This window comes from Pinus tabuliformis, chromosome 7 (assembly GCF_031772625.1).
Source record: "Pinus tabuliformis cultivar Carrire ecotype Pingquan chromosome 7, CPIR1, whole genome shotgun sequence".
NCBI lineage: Eukaryota > Viridiplantae > Streptophyta > Pinopsida > Pinales > Pinaceae > Pinus > Pinus tabuliformis.
The window spans coordinates 967,062,752-967,077,151 of record NC_142293.1 but is presented as its reverse complement, the minus strand read 5'-3'; positions in this window follow the sequence as shown (position 1 = coordinate 967,077,151).

The window sequence follows — 14,400 nt, the reverse complement described above, 5'->3', positions numbered from 1 at the left end:
CCAAAGAGCTAGCATAGCTACTAGGACTCTGTGAATGGAAGGGAGAAATTGTCGGATTGGGAATGACTGTGGTCAGATTTCATGCAAGAGGAGATCAGGAGGATCACACCAGATGGTTCTTCATCCAAGGAGGATGAAGAAAATCTGGCCTTAGTGAGTAAGGCAAGGAAAGGGAAGGAGAAGGATTCTCATCCCAAATCAAATTCTTCTCATGGATGGAAGAAGGGTAAAAAATCTAAAGTGAGATGCTTTAATTGTCACGAGATGGGTCATTATGTGACTAATTTCGCATCGAAGAAGTCCAGGAAGGGATCCTTGGATGGATCAGATGGTGAGGCATTAGCCTTTCAATTCGAAATGGACTTCACCCTCATCATATGCATGGTGTCTTCGATGATGGGTTGTGGTTGGTTTCTTGATAGTGGAGCCTCATTCCACATGACTAGCGATAAAAGTTTATTCAGTACCTTGGAGGAGAAAGACCTCAAGATATTCATAGAGATGGATGACGACGAAAGGTTTAGTGTTTTAGGAATGGACACGGTTTCTTTTTAGAGGGAGAATGGAGCTCTTATCACTTTGACAAATGTGAAGTATGTTCCTGGACTAAAGAAGAACTTGGTATTGATCACGATGTTAGACGACAAAGGCTACGATGTTTTCTTCAGTAAGGGAAAGGTTTTCCTTAGACACATCACCATAGGATGGGTGAAACAGATCGGTTCATGAGTTAAGAAGTTGTATGCTCTTGAGGTTCAAGATGCATGAAAAGCCTTGAGGAGCAAGGAAAATATTAGAGACTTGGTGGTTGGGAGGGAGAGTAAATTATCTCTCAACCTGCAATCCCAGAAGAAGTCTCAGACAATTGCGGAGGAGCCACAATTGGAGATGCTGAGAGGAGACCGAGTTGAGGGATCCACTCATATAGAGACCTCCAATAGTGGGAGGGATCACATGTAGCCATACCAATAGGTGTGAGGTGGGGCGATGTGAAGTGATACTCCCAAGAAGGATGAAATTGGGCAGGGTCCATTGAGTGGTTTTATCTCATGGATCATACCTTGCTATGGGAGCCCAAAGTACATAGTAGCGGGAGGAATCAATGGGATTGATGTACTCAGAGATCAAAGTGACAGAGGCTAGAGTAGTCAGATACTGAAGAGTGCAGAGAAGGATTGACAACAGTTCAGAAAGGCTGAGTCAATAGAAGCGCAAAGTTTTTCAATTGACAGAGGCAATAGTAGTCAGAGACTTTGATGATAGAGGCATCATAATAATTCAGGTTGGATGTTCTTTTTTGCTTCTGGAGTTGCTAGAACAACAACACTAGAGAGAAGTGCTGCATGCAGAATATTCCAATGGCTCAGGATTGGGATCAAGTTGAATTCCTTTCTTGTTGAGAGGGAGTGTTGAGAATAGCAACAAGAAATGGTAAAAATAACATTGAGAATATTCCAATTTTAATTTTTCCGTGAATTAAAATTCCAATTTAGTACCACCAGCTGCTTGAAAAATAATTAATTCATCTTAAGTTAATCATTTGGAGAAATTCAAGTTAGAAGTCTATGTAAATTCATGCAACAGTTATACCTTAAATTAAGGAGATTATCCCCTAATTAAGGAGATAAGGATGAGTTGTATTTGAGTTGTAATTATATAGCTCAGTTAATTGAGTTATGTCCAGTTAAATTAGTTCCAAACAGTTTAAGGAACTAATTGTGAGTTCAGTCAGTTAATGCATGCATGCATACAACTAGTGTACTCCAGATAACTGAATATTCTCTCATCAGTAACTCATGCATGTCTATTCAGAGAAAGACCCAATTGATATTAAAGACAGGGACATTGTACTATCAGTTGCATGAGTTTTCCTATAAAGGAAACTCATCCATGTAGAAGGAACAAGGTTCCTTGAGGATTGTGCAGTTCTGACAGGGTGTAGGATCAGTGTGAGTGATTAGTCTTCCACTTGGTAACAGGAGGATTACCCAGGAGAAACTGCACAAGGTAATAGGAGGCTTGGAGGGCAGAGGAAGAAGGTTTTGTGAGATGCCTTGTTTGCTTGTGAGCATCCAAGAGGATTGTACTAACAGCTGGATAGCTGTGAGAGATAAATATATTTGTAATTCTGATGTATTTCCACCTTGTATGACAATATAGATAGTGGGACTTTTAGCTGACACTTTCCCCTAAGTATTCTTCTATGATTCATGTGTATTGATTCTGCTTCTAGTTATATGTGTTCTGCTTCATCTTGCTCAAATCTATTAAGCTTCTGCAAGCTTGATTGTATAAGTAGATTAAAGTATTTTTCTTTAGTTATATTGCATTATTAGGTTAATCTACAATGAGAATTTCTACATGGTATCATAGCAAAGGTGATCAAAGCTGTGAACAGTATACTAAGAAGGGAAATTTGAAGTTTAAAGTTCTTGGTTGCAGGTGCAAAATTGTATTCTTATCATACTTCAAAGTTCACTAATGTGTTTTATGGCTTGAGAATCGAGTATGCCTTGGATGGCAGATTGAATTACATAGCATGGAAAGATTGCATGGAGGCTGTAATAGAAGAAAACAGCTTGAAGGATTTCATTGATCAAGAAATCCCAAAGCCATGTTCAACTAATGCACAAGAGTTGGCTGAATGGAAGAACTGTGTGGTAAGGGCGAGATGGATCATCCTTGAGGGAGTTCGAGACCATATTTTCTCGAGTCTCCATGGGAAGGATACTCCATATTCAATGTGGAAGACATTGAAGGACCTCTACTAGAATAGTAGCCACCAGAGCAAATTGGTGCTCAAGGACAAGCTTTGAAGAATCAATATGGGGAACTGTGATACTATTTCCACATATCTGAACAAGCTCACCACCTGTAGAGATGAGATTAGAAGTGTGGGAATAACTATTGCTGATGATGACATGGTCAGCCCACCATCCTTGGCCTTCCAAAGAGCTAGCATAGCTACCAAGACTCTCTGAATGGAAGGGAGAAACTGCCAGATTGGGAACGACTGTTTCCAGATCTCATGCAAGAGGATATCAGGAGGAGCACACGAGATGGTTCTTCATCCAGTGAGGATGAAGAAAATCTGGCCTTAGCGAGTAAGGCAAGGAAAGGGAAGGAGAAGGATTCTCATCCCAAATCGAATTTTTCTCATGGAGGGATGAAGGGTGACAAATCTAAAGTGAGATGCTTCAATTGTCATTAGATGGGTCATTATGCAACTAATTTCCCATCAAAGAAGTCCAAGAAGGGATCCTTGGATGGATTGGAAGGTGAGGCATTAGCCTCTCAGTTTGAAATAGACTTCACCCTCATCACATGCATGGTATCTTCGATGATGGGTTGTGGTTGGTTTCATGACAATGGAGCCTCATTCCACATGACCAAAGATAAAAGTTTATTCAGTACCTTGGAGGAGAAAGACCTCAAGATACTCATAGAGATGGATGATAATGAAAGATTTAGTGTTTCAGGAGTGGGCATGGTTGCTTTTTAGAGGGAGCATGGAGCTCTTATCACCTTGATAGATGTGAAGTATGTGCTTGGATTGAAGAAGAACTTGGTATCGATCACGATGTTAGAGGAGAAAGGTTGCGATGTTTTCTTTAGTAAGGGAAAGGTTTTCCTTAGACACATCATGACATGACAGGTGAAACATATCGTTTCACGAGTTAAGAACATGTATGCTCTTGAGGTTCAAGATGCATGCAAAGCCTTGAGGACCAAGGAAAATGTTAGAGACCTGGTGGTTGAGAGGGAGTGTAAATTACCTCTCAACCTGCAGTCCTAGAAGAAGTCTCAGATAATTATGGAGGAGCCACAATTGGAGATGCTGAGAGGAGATCGAGTGGAGGCATCCACTCATGCGGAAACCTCCAAGAGGGAGAAATTTTAAGCCAATTTAGCAGAGGGATCACATGCAACCATACCTCTAAGTGTGAGGTGGGTCGATGTGAAGTGATACTCCCAAGAAGGCTGAAATTGGGCAGGGTCCATTGAGTGGTTTTATCTCATGGATCGTACCTTGCTATGGGAGCCCAAAGTATATAGTAGCGGGAGGAATCAGTGGATTGATGCAGTCAAAGATCAAAGTGACAGAGGCTAGAGCAATCAAATATTCAAGAGTGTAGAGAAGGATTGACAACAATGTAGAAAGGCTGAGTCAACAGAAGCGTAGAGTTTTTTAGACGACAAAGGCAATAGTAGTCAGAGACTTTGATGACAAAGGCATCATACTGATTCAGGTTGGATGTTTTTTTTGTTTCTGGAGTTGCTGGAACAACAACACTAGAGAGAACTGTTACATGCAGAACATTCCAAAGGTTCAAGATCGGGATCGAGTTGAATTCCTTTCTTGTTGAGAGGGAGTGTTGAGAATAGCAACAAGAAATGCTAAAAATAGCATTCAAAACATTCCAATTTTAATTTGTCCTTGAATTAAAATTGAGAAATAAATTTGAATTTAGTCTCACCAGTTACTTGAAAAATAATTAATTAATTCATCTTAAGTTAATTAGTTGGAGAAATTCAAGTTAGAAGTCCTTGTGAAGTCATGCAATAGTTATCCCTTAAATTAAGGAGATTATCCTTTAATTAAGGAGATAAGGATGAGTTGTATTTGAGTTGTAATTAGTTAGCTCAGTTAATTGAGTTATGTCTAGTTAAATTAGTTCCAAACAATTTAAGGAACTAATTGTGAGTTTAGTCAGTTAATGCATGCATGCATCAGACTAGTGTACTCCAGATAACTGAATATTCTCTCATCAGTAACTCATACATGTCTATTCAGAGAAAGATACATTTGAGATTAAAGATAGGGAAATTGTACTATCAGTTGCATGAGTTTTCCTATAAAGGAAAATCATCCATGCAGAAGGAACAAGGTTGCTTGAGGATTGCTCAGTTCCGACAGGGTGTAGGATCAGTGTGAGTGATCAGTCTTCCACTTGGTAACAGGAGGATCACCTAGGAGAAACTATGCAAGGAAATAGGAGGCTTGGAGGGCAGAGGAAGAAGGTTTGTGAGAAGCCTTGTTTTCTTGTGAGCATCCAGGAGGATTGTACTGAGAGCTGGATAACTGTGAGAGCTAAAGCTTTGTGTAATTCTGATGTATTTCCACCTTGTATGATAATACAGATAGTGAGGGTTTTAGCTGAGGCTTTCCCCTAAGTATTATTTTGTGTTTCATGTGAATTGATTCTGCTTCTCGTTATATGTGTTCTGCTTGATCTTGCTCAAATCTATTAAGATTCTACAAGTTTGATTGTAGAAGTAGATTAAAGTATTTTGATTTAGTTATATGGCATTATCAGGTTAATCTACAGTGAGAATTTCTACATGGTATCAAAGCTAGTTGATCTATAGAGAAATTTGTACATGGTATGAGAGAAAAGGTGATTGAAGCTGTGAACAATATACTAAGAAGGGAAATTCGAAGTTTGAATTTCTTGGTTGCAAGTGGAAAATCAAACTCTTATCATACTTCAAAGTTCATTAATTGTGTTTTATGGCTTGAGACTCGAGTATGCCTTGGATGGCAGCTTGAATTACATAGCATGGAAAGATCGCATGGAGGTTGTATTAGAAGACAATAGCTTGAAGGATTTCATTGATCAAGAAATCCCAAAGCCAGGTTCAACTAATGCACAAGAGTTGGCTGAATGGAAAACGTGTGTGGCGAGGGTGAGACAAATCATCCTTGAGGGAGTTCGAGACCATATTGTCTCAAGTCTCCATGGGAAGGATACTCCATATTCAATGTGGAAGACATTGAAGGACCTCTACTAGAACAGTAGCGACTAGAGGAAATTGGTGCTCAAGGACAAGCTTCGAAGAATCATGATGGAGGACGGTGATACTATTTCCACATATCTGAACAAGCTCACGACCTATAGAGATGAGCTTGGAAGTGTGGGAATAACTACTGTTGATGATGATGTGGTGAGCCTCGCTCTCTTTGGCCTTCCAAAGAGCTAGCATAGCTACCAGGAATCTGTGAATGGAAGGGAGAAACTGCCGGATTTGGAACGACTGTGGTTGGTTCTCATACGAGAGGAGATTAGGAGGAGCACACAAGATGGTTCTTCATCCAAGGAGGATGAAGAAAATCTGGCCTTAGAGAGTAAGGCAAGGAAAGGTAAGGAGAAGGATTCTCATCCCAAATCGAATTCTTCTCATGAAGGGAAGAAGGGTGAGAAATCTAAAGTGAGATGCTTTAATTGTCATGAGATGGGTCATTATGCGACTGATTGCGCATCGAAGAAGTCCAAGAAGGGATCCTCGGATGGACCGGAAGGTGAGGCATTAGCCTCTTAGTTCGAAATGGAATTCACCCTCATCGCATGCATTTGTCATCGATGATGGGTTGTGGTTGGTTTCTTGACAATGGAGCCTCCTTCCACATGACCGACGATAAAATTTTATTCAGTACCTTGGAGGAGAAAGACCTCAAGATACTCATAGAAATGGGTGATGAAGAAAGGTTTAATGTTTCAAGAGTGGGCACAGTTGCTTTTCAGAGGTAGCATGGATCTCTTATCACCTTGACAGATGTGAAGTATGTGCCTAGACTGAAGAAGAAATTGGTATTGATAGCGATGTTGGAGGAGAAAGGCTACAATGTTGTCTTCAGTAAGGGAAAGGTTTTCCTTATACACATCACCATGGGACAAGTGAAATAGATCGGTTAACGAGTTAAGAACCTATATTCTCTTGAGGTTCAAGATGCATGCAAAGCCTTGAGGAGCAAGGCAAATGTTAGAGTCTTGGTGGTTGAGAGGGAGAGTGATTTACCTCTCAACCTGCAGTACTAGAAGAAGTCTCAGATAATTGTGGAGGATTCACAATTGGAGATGCTGAGAGGAGACAAAGTGGAGGCAACCAGTCATGCAGAGACCTCCAGTGGGGGGAAATTTTGAGCCAAGTCAGCAGAGGGATCACATGCAGCCATACCTCCAAGTGTGAGGTGGGGTGATGTGAAGTGATACTCCCAAGAAGGCTGAAATTGGGCAGGGTCCATTGAGTGGTTTTATCTCATGGATTGTACCTTGCTACATGACCCCAAAGTACATAGTAGCAGGAGGAATCAGTGGGATTGACGTAGTCAGAGATCAAAGTGACAGAGGCTAGAGCAGTTAGATATTGAAGAGTGTAGAGAAGGATTGACAACAACGTAGAAAGGCTGAGTCAACAGAAGTGCAGGGTTTTTTAGTCGGCAAAGGCAATAGTAGTCAGAGACTTTGATGACAAAGGCATCATATTGATTCAGGTTGGATGTTTTTTTTGTTTCTGGAATTTCTGGAACAACAACACTAGAGAAAAGTGTTGCATGCAGAACATTCCAAAGGTTCAGGATTAGGATTGAGTTGAATTCCTTTCTTGTTGAGAGGGAGTGTTGAGAATAGCAACAAGAAATGCTAAAAACAGAAATGCTAAAAATAGCATTCAAAATATTCCAATTTTAATTTGTCCATGAATTAAAATTGATAATTAAAATTCAAATTTAGTCTCACCAGCTACTTGAGAAATAATTTATTAATTCATCTTGAGTTAATTAGCTGGAGAAATTCAAGTTAGAAGTCTTTGTGAAGTCATGCAACAGTTATCCCTTAAATTAAGGATGTTATCCCTTAATTAAGGAGATAAGGATGAGTTGTATTTGAGTTGTAATTAGTTAGCTCAGTTAATTGAGTTATGTCCAGTTAAATTAGTTCCAAACAATTTAAGGAACTAATTGTGAGTTCAGTCAGTTAATGCATGCATGCATCCAACTAGTGTATGCCAAATAACTGAAGATTCTCTCATCAGTAACTCATGCTTGTCTATTCAGAGAAAGACCTAGTTGAGATTAAAGACAGGGACATTGTACTATCAGTTGCATGAGTTTTCCTATAAAGGAAAATCATCCATGCAGAAGGAACAAGGTTCCTTGAGGATTGTGCAGTTCTGACAGGGTGTAGGATCATTGTGAGTGATCAGTCTTCCACTTGGTAATAGGAGGATCACCCAGGAGAAACTGCGCAAGGAAATAGGAGGCTTGGAGACCATAGGAAGAAGGTTTGTGAGAAGCCTTGTTTGCTTGTGAGCATCCAGGAGGATTGTACTGAGAGTTGGATAGCTATGAGAGCTAAATATTTGTGTAATTCTGATGTATTTCCACCTTGTATGATAATACAGATAGTGGGGTTTTTAGCTGAGGCTTTCCCCTGAGTATTATTCTGTGTTTAATGTGAATTGATTCTGCCTCTGGTTATATATGTTCTACTTGATCTTGCTCAAATCTATTAAGCTTCTGCAAGTTTGATTGTAGAAGTAGATTAAAGTATTTTGGTTTAGTTATATTGCATTATCAGGTTAATCTACAGTGGGAATTTCTACACCTTTCCTTGATGTTATTATTTCAAAAAAGGATGATGTTTCTTTCTTCCACCAGGTCTTTAAGAAGAAAAATCACATAGAGCAATATCTTCATGCTAAGTATAATTATTTCCCTTCTCAAAAGTTGTGTGTTCTCAACACTTTAGCTACTTGTGCGTTAAGATTTTATGATAAAAACCACTTTAATGATGAGAGAACTCATCTCATTAATGTTTTCAAGGATAATATATATATAGTAGGCACCAATGTCTCAAAGCGTTCCTTAAAGATCACAAAGCTCCTAAGGTTAAAAAATATCCCAAACATCGGACTTCAGGGGTGCATCTTCCATTTATCCAAGGAACCACTCATAAGATTGCTAGGATCCTAAAGAAGCATAAGGTTCCATCAAACTTTAGACCCCTGAACACCATTCATAATTCCCTAAGATCGATAAAAGACCTAGTGGATGCTATGAAATGAAAGATGTTTATGTAATCCCATGCTCTTGCGGGACACCCTACATTGGTGAAATAGACCACTTAATAAATCAAAGAATTCATGAGCACGCAACCAACATCAAACATGGGAGGACCCACTCCTCAGCGTTGGCAAAGCATGCAAAGAGGACTAAAAACCACAGCTACATTAAAGAAGCCCGTGTCATTGCTAGGATTAATCATTTTCATCACCACAATTTTAGGGAAGCGATAAAGATTGAGAGAAGGCCAAGTAATCTAAATAGAGATGATGGATGGAAAATTAGTAATTGTTGGGTCCCTGTCCTTTCTTCTTAAGAAATTTTCTTTTATTCTCCTTTTAAAATATTTCTATTTTTATTCTTATTATATTTTCATTATATTTATTTATTTATCTATTTTTAATTTATTTTTAATTAGTTAATTATTTATTTATGTAGTTTTTAATCTATTTATTTATTTACGCCTTTTTGTTAAAGCATGTATTTTTGTTTATATTATGTTTGAAGTTATATATATATATATATATGGGTGTTTAAATTGTCATTTATTTTTCTTACTATTTTTTATTCATAATTATATTAAAAAAAAAAAAAATTAAAATTTTTGATAATTATTAAAATCAACTAATTAATTAATCCTTTATTACCCTCCCCATTTATCAATCTTGACCGGGTCTTCAATTATTCTATATTTTTTCGTATTTGTTTTTCATTTGGTCATTAATTTCGACCTTAATTTGCCCATTAGAATTTATTTGATTTTTCCCATTTGTTTTTTTTTTGTTAACCTTGACCTCATTTATTTCTTTAATTTTGAGCTCTCTTTATTGTCCTAGAATTCGTTGGTCATTATCTTCTTTTTTTTTTTAGAATATAAAAATATATTAATAAATTAAATAAATGGTCATTATCTTTTTTTAGAATATAAAAATATATTAATAAATTAAATAAATAATATAATATAATATAATAGGATTAATAATAATCATTCTTCTAAAAAAATTATTCCTTATTAATAAAATAATTCATGTTCAAAAGTATTTTTTGTAGTCTAGCCATTAGAATCAAGCTTCTTTGCATCACATTCTCCTTATCAAATTTGATGTCACTATCTCATTCTCCATCTTGTCCTCACGATGAACCACACTAGATGGTTAGCGCCGACCAAACATTCCTGATGTGATTTATACTGAAAGTATTTATCATTATTTAATACAAAAAAAACATTAAAATAAAAATTAAAAACATTAAAAAAAATACAACAAAAACAATTAAAAAACATTAAAAAAATTTCAAAAGAAATAATAAAAAAAACATTTAAAAATAATTAAAGTTATAAAAAAATTAAAAATAAAAAATTGAAGCCCCTTAGGCCCTTGGCAGGGCAAGGCTGATTTTGAGAATTGACCTTGCCGACCCAGGGCCAGCGAGGCATTGGCCTTGGGTGGGCAAGACCGATTCCTTGGATAAGCGGCCTCGGGCTTGGGCGAGCAAAGGTTGATTCCCAGAATAAGCCTTGCCCCTCCAAGGGCTCGAGGGATGTTGACTTTTTATTTTTATTTATGTTTAAATGTTTTTGTTTTTAGTTTTTTTAAATCTTATTTTAATCACTGTTTCTAATGTTTTTTTTTAAGAGTTCTTTTAATGTGTTTTTTTTATAAGTTTTCTTAATGTTTTTATTATTTTTTTATGTTTTTTTTTTCTTTTCTTTTTTTACTTTAATTGTATTTTTAATTTTATGTTTCTAATTTTTACTTTTAAGGTGTTTTTTTGTTATTTTTACTTAAAATCTTATAATCATTTTTGAAAAAAAGACTTAAAATGTCATCATCTTTGAATATAAAATTCACAAAAATTTCATAAAATTTGCTATTTTCTCAACTCCTTTTATTCAATTTTTTCATAAAATTGTTTTATTTAACATGCAATTTTCAGTGAAAAGGTCCCAAAATACACATTTTTGTAATTATATTTAAATGCAAAATGTGTATTTTTTGTCGAGTATTTAAAACTATTATTTTTTAGTGACAATTATATTGTCTATTGAATTATTAATTAACAATATATAAATACATAAAAAATTCCTAACCTCAAGATATTAATGTTATTAGTTTTTTTAACTTTGCAAAAAAATAAAAAATTGGTTATAAAAAACATTGCAAAGAAAAACAAAAAACACATGTTTGGAAAAGCCTTGAAATTAGGACCAAAAACAAGAAGATGAATAAAACAACTTGAAAAATGGTTAAATAATCAACTTTTTAAAAATGTGGATATTTAGGACGTGAAATATTTAAAGTGTAAAAAATATTCCTTAAAAAAATGTCAAAATCTGCATGAAATTCACGAACAATTAAAAACAATTATCCACACTTAATACATTAGAAAATTTAAAGTGTCAAAAATAAGCCGTCTAAAAAAAAGGGGTTGGTGGTGCATCACACTTTTCAAAATCAACATGGAAATCACTAGCATTTAAAAAAAATGTTCATACTTGATACATAAAAAAACTTAAAGTGTCAAAAATATGCTTTGTTAGTGTCAGTATTTGCATACTTCCATGAGGGATCACATTCCTCTTTTTGCATGATCATTTTAGGTGTCTCACCTTGCAATTTCAAGTCATTTCGCCAGGTTATACTTTGAAATTGATTCCATGATGGTTGTTTGAGTCAGGATTGGTCTTTTCCCTCACAAAGATGTCTTCTGACCCACTCTCGTAGTTGGCTGAGCTTTTAAAACCTTCTATCACTCTTGTCATCTCAGTCAAAATTAGTCATGAAATCAGGTCATTAGGTTTCATCTTTCTAGGTCAAGGGTCATTATTGTATCCAAATAAAGGGCAACAACAAGTGTGGGGAAGACCTAATAAAGGTCATTTAGTCTCTTTCAATCAAAATTTATATATGGATGTTTTCATTGGTTCTTTGTAGCTTTTCATCTCAAAAACATCGTTTTTGAGTTGAAAATGGAAGATTTATTTGTAATTGTCAAAGTCATTTCATGATAAAGTATCTAATTTCCCAAGCTGCTTAAAGTCATATATTCCCTGCTATACACTCCATAATGCAAAGCCTTAAAGCATATCAGCCACTCAAAAGCATTAGAAAGAAACATGAGAAAGAAATTTTAAAAGGTGAATGATTAAAGTGGTGGGTCCCTATAGTGAAAATTACAGTTATAAAACCTCAAAGGGATGAGCTAAAATTCATCATGCTCATTTGACAAAGAGAAAAAAGGAGTTGTAGTGAATTGGTGGCCGAAGAAACTGCGGGCACTGCGTATACAGCTAGAGCGTTGGACATAGAGCCCGTGTGCCTGTCTAGTTTTGGATGGCACTGCGCATACAACAAGGCGTTGCACATTTGTACATGGTGCTACGCATAGGGCAGAAAACCATCAAAACTATCCTAACAAGCGTCCAAATCACTCCTTTTGCTACATAGATCCTCAGACAAGTAAGTATACTCCCTAATCTCTCCTCCCAACACTCATTTCAAGATTTTTGAGTTTGTTCGCTATTAAAAGTTTCAAACCCTAGGTTGTTTAAAAACCCTCCCTGCTTATCATTTTACTGTTCACTCCCATATCTTATTGTCATATCCATAAATATCATACCTATTCCCTATTCCGTACTATCAAATACACCTATCCCCTATACCCTAGTCCCCAAACAAAATCCCTAAACCCCTACTTACAAAATAGTCCCTACTAAAAAGTACCCCCCTTTCTCACTCTCACATCATCCATATCTCATTCCTACTGTTATCACCCCAAGAAACTCACCTAGGTTGTAAATCAGTGATGCTCAGGAACATTAAAAATTCAACAATTATGTTGGATAAGATGATGGATAAATGGAATATGTGCAACACTTTTAAGCCAGATAACCACTCCTATTATGATTTGCCCCAGACATGGGTGAAGACCCCCAAACTACAAGGCTTTCAACCACCAACTACTCACGGTTTAAGGTAAAAGTGATGATGGAGAAGACTGATTGCACCAGCAGATGCACAAAGCTCTGTGATGGCCAGCTGCAATCAGTTAGAGGATCTGCACGACTATTATTCAATAGACAGTGAGGATGACAGCTCTCTGCTATTTGAACAACAACAACCTGCAAACAATTTTCAATGAACTACTAAATTTTAACATAGAGGTGGGATGATAGCCCCTCAGATGCCAAATATTCACAACACATTAACAAAATGCAAAGCAGGCAGAGCCTAGAACATAGAAGAAGTGAAAAGCGAGCAGGTGATAGCAAAAGAAGCTTGTATTAATGGAAATCAAGACCAGAAGCTGCAGGTCTCATAGTATTAACAGTCTCCAGAAGTTAAAAGGCTACAATAAGCTCTCATTCATCAAACACTCATCATCCACTACATCTGTTTTTTCAGTATATATGGTGTCTCATTACACAATTTCCCTATTAGCTATCCGTGGAGGAGCCCATAAATGGTCACCAACCACATTTACATTCATACATGGGGCTGCTGATACAACTCTGGCTGTGCTGTAAATGGATTTGACCTCTCTGTTGCTCTGCAGTCCTCCTTGGAGTAGGTGGCGTGAAATACCAAAGGAACCATAACCATTGAATGCTCTGATCAGATGAGCGGTGTCCTGCTTCCTCCTCGGCCATACTGTTGATTAAATGCAGTCGCCGAACATTAAAATGACTCCATCATGACTGTTTTGCTTATTAAACAATGAAATACTGTCAAACTGCTCATTCCCGCCCATTAATGCTTCACTTGAACTTCAAAAGGTTCATTCATGGCTTAATCATTTATCGGGTCCGTCATTTGGGCTGCAATGCATACCTTAGGCTGGCTGATCCTTTGTTTCTTTATACTTGGGAATACACGAAGAAATGCTACAAAATCATAAAACAATGGCTCTGGCGGACCTGAAATATTATACCATTTTGCTTCGGAAACCCATCGAGTCCGGGCTTCATCGCAATAGGCACCCGCCAAGGCTCCCTTTGTATTTTCTTTATACAAAGAAAATATACAAAATACATTGAAAACGATATGGGCGCGGACTTGAAAAAATATGAAATGGAGTGTTGTACATATATCGGGTCCGGCCCATCGGCCTGCACCATCATTTGTGTTAAAGCCCAGCCCCTTTGAAAGTGCCGATGCGATATCGGCGATCACCGCGGACCCGATATTTTATGAAATGGAGTGTTGAAGGGCCATCGGGTCCGGCCCATCGCATCGGCGCATAACTTATGTGAAGGCCTTGTCCCTTTGTCATCGCTGATAGCGAAAAGCCGACGCAGCGTGAGCCGTTGATCCGCGCTCCCGATCAACGATCCTCACTTAATCGCTGATCTCCATTGTCACTGCCCATACCACCGTCCCGTCGATGCGCCGATTGCTGCGGACCCGATATTTTATAAGAAGGAATTAATACCGCCATCGGGTCCGGCTTATCGCATCGTAACATAACATATGGTAAAGCCCCTGCTGATAGCGATACTGCCGCGGACCCGATATGATATAAAACGGGGTGTTGTATGGCCGTTGGGTCCGACTTATCGG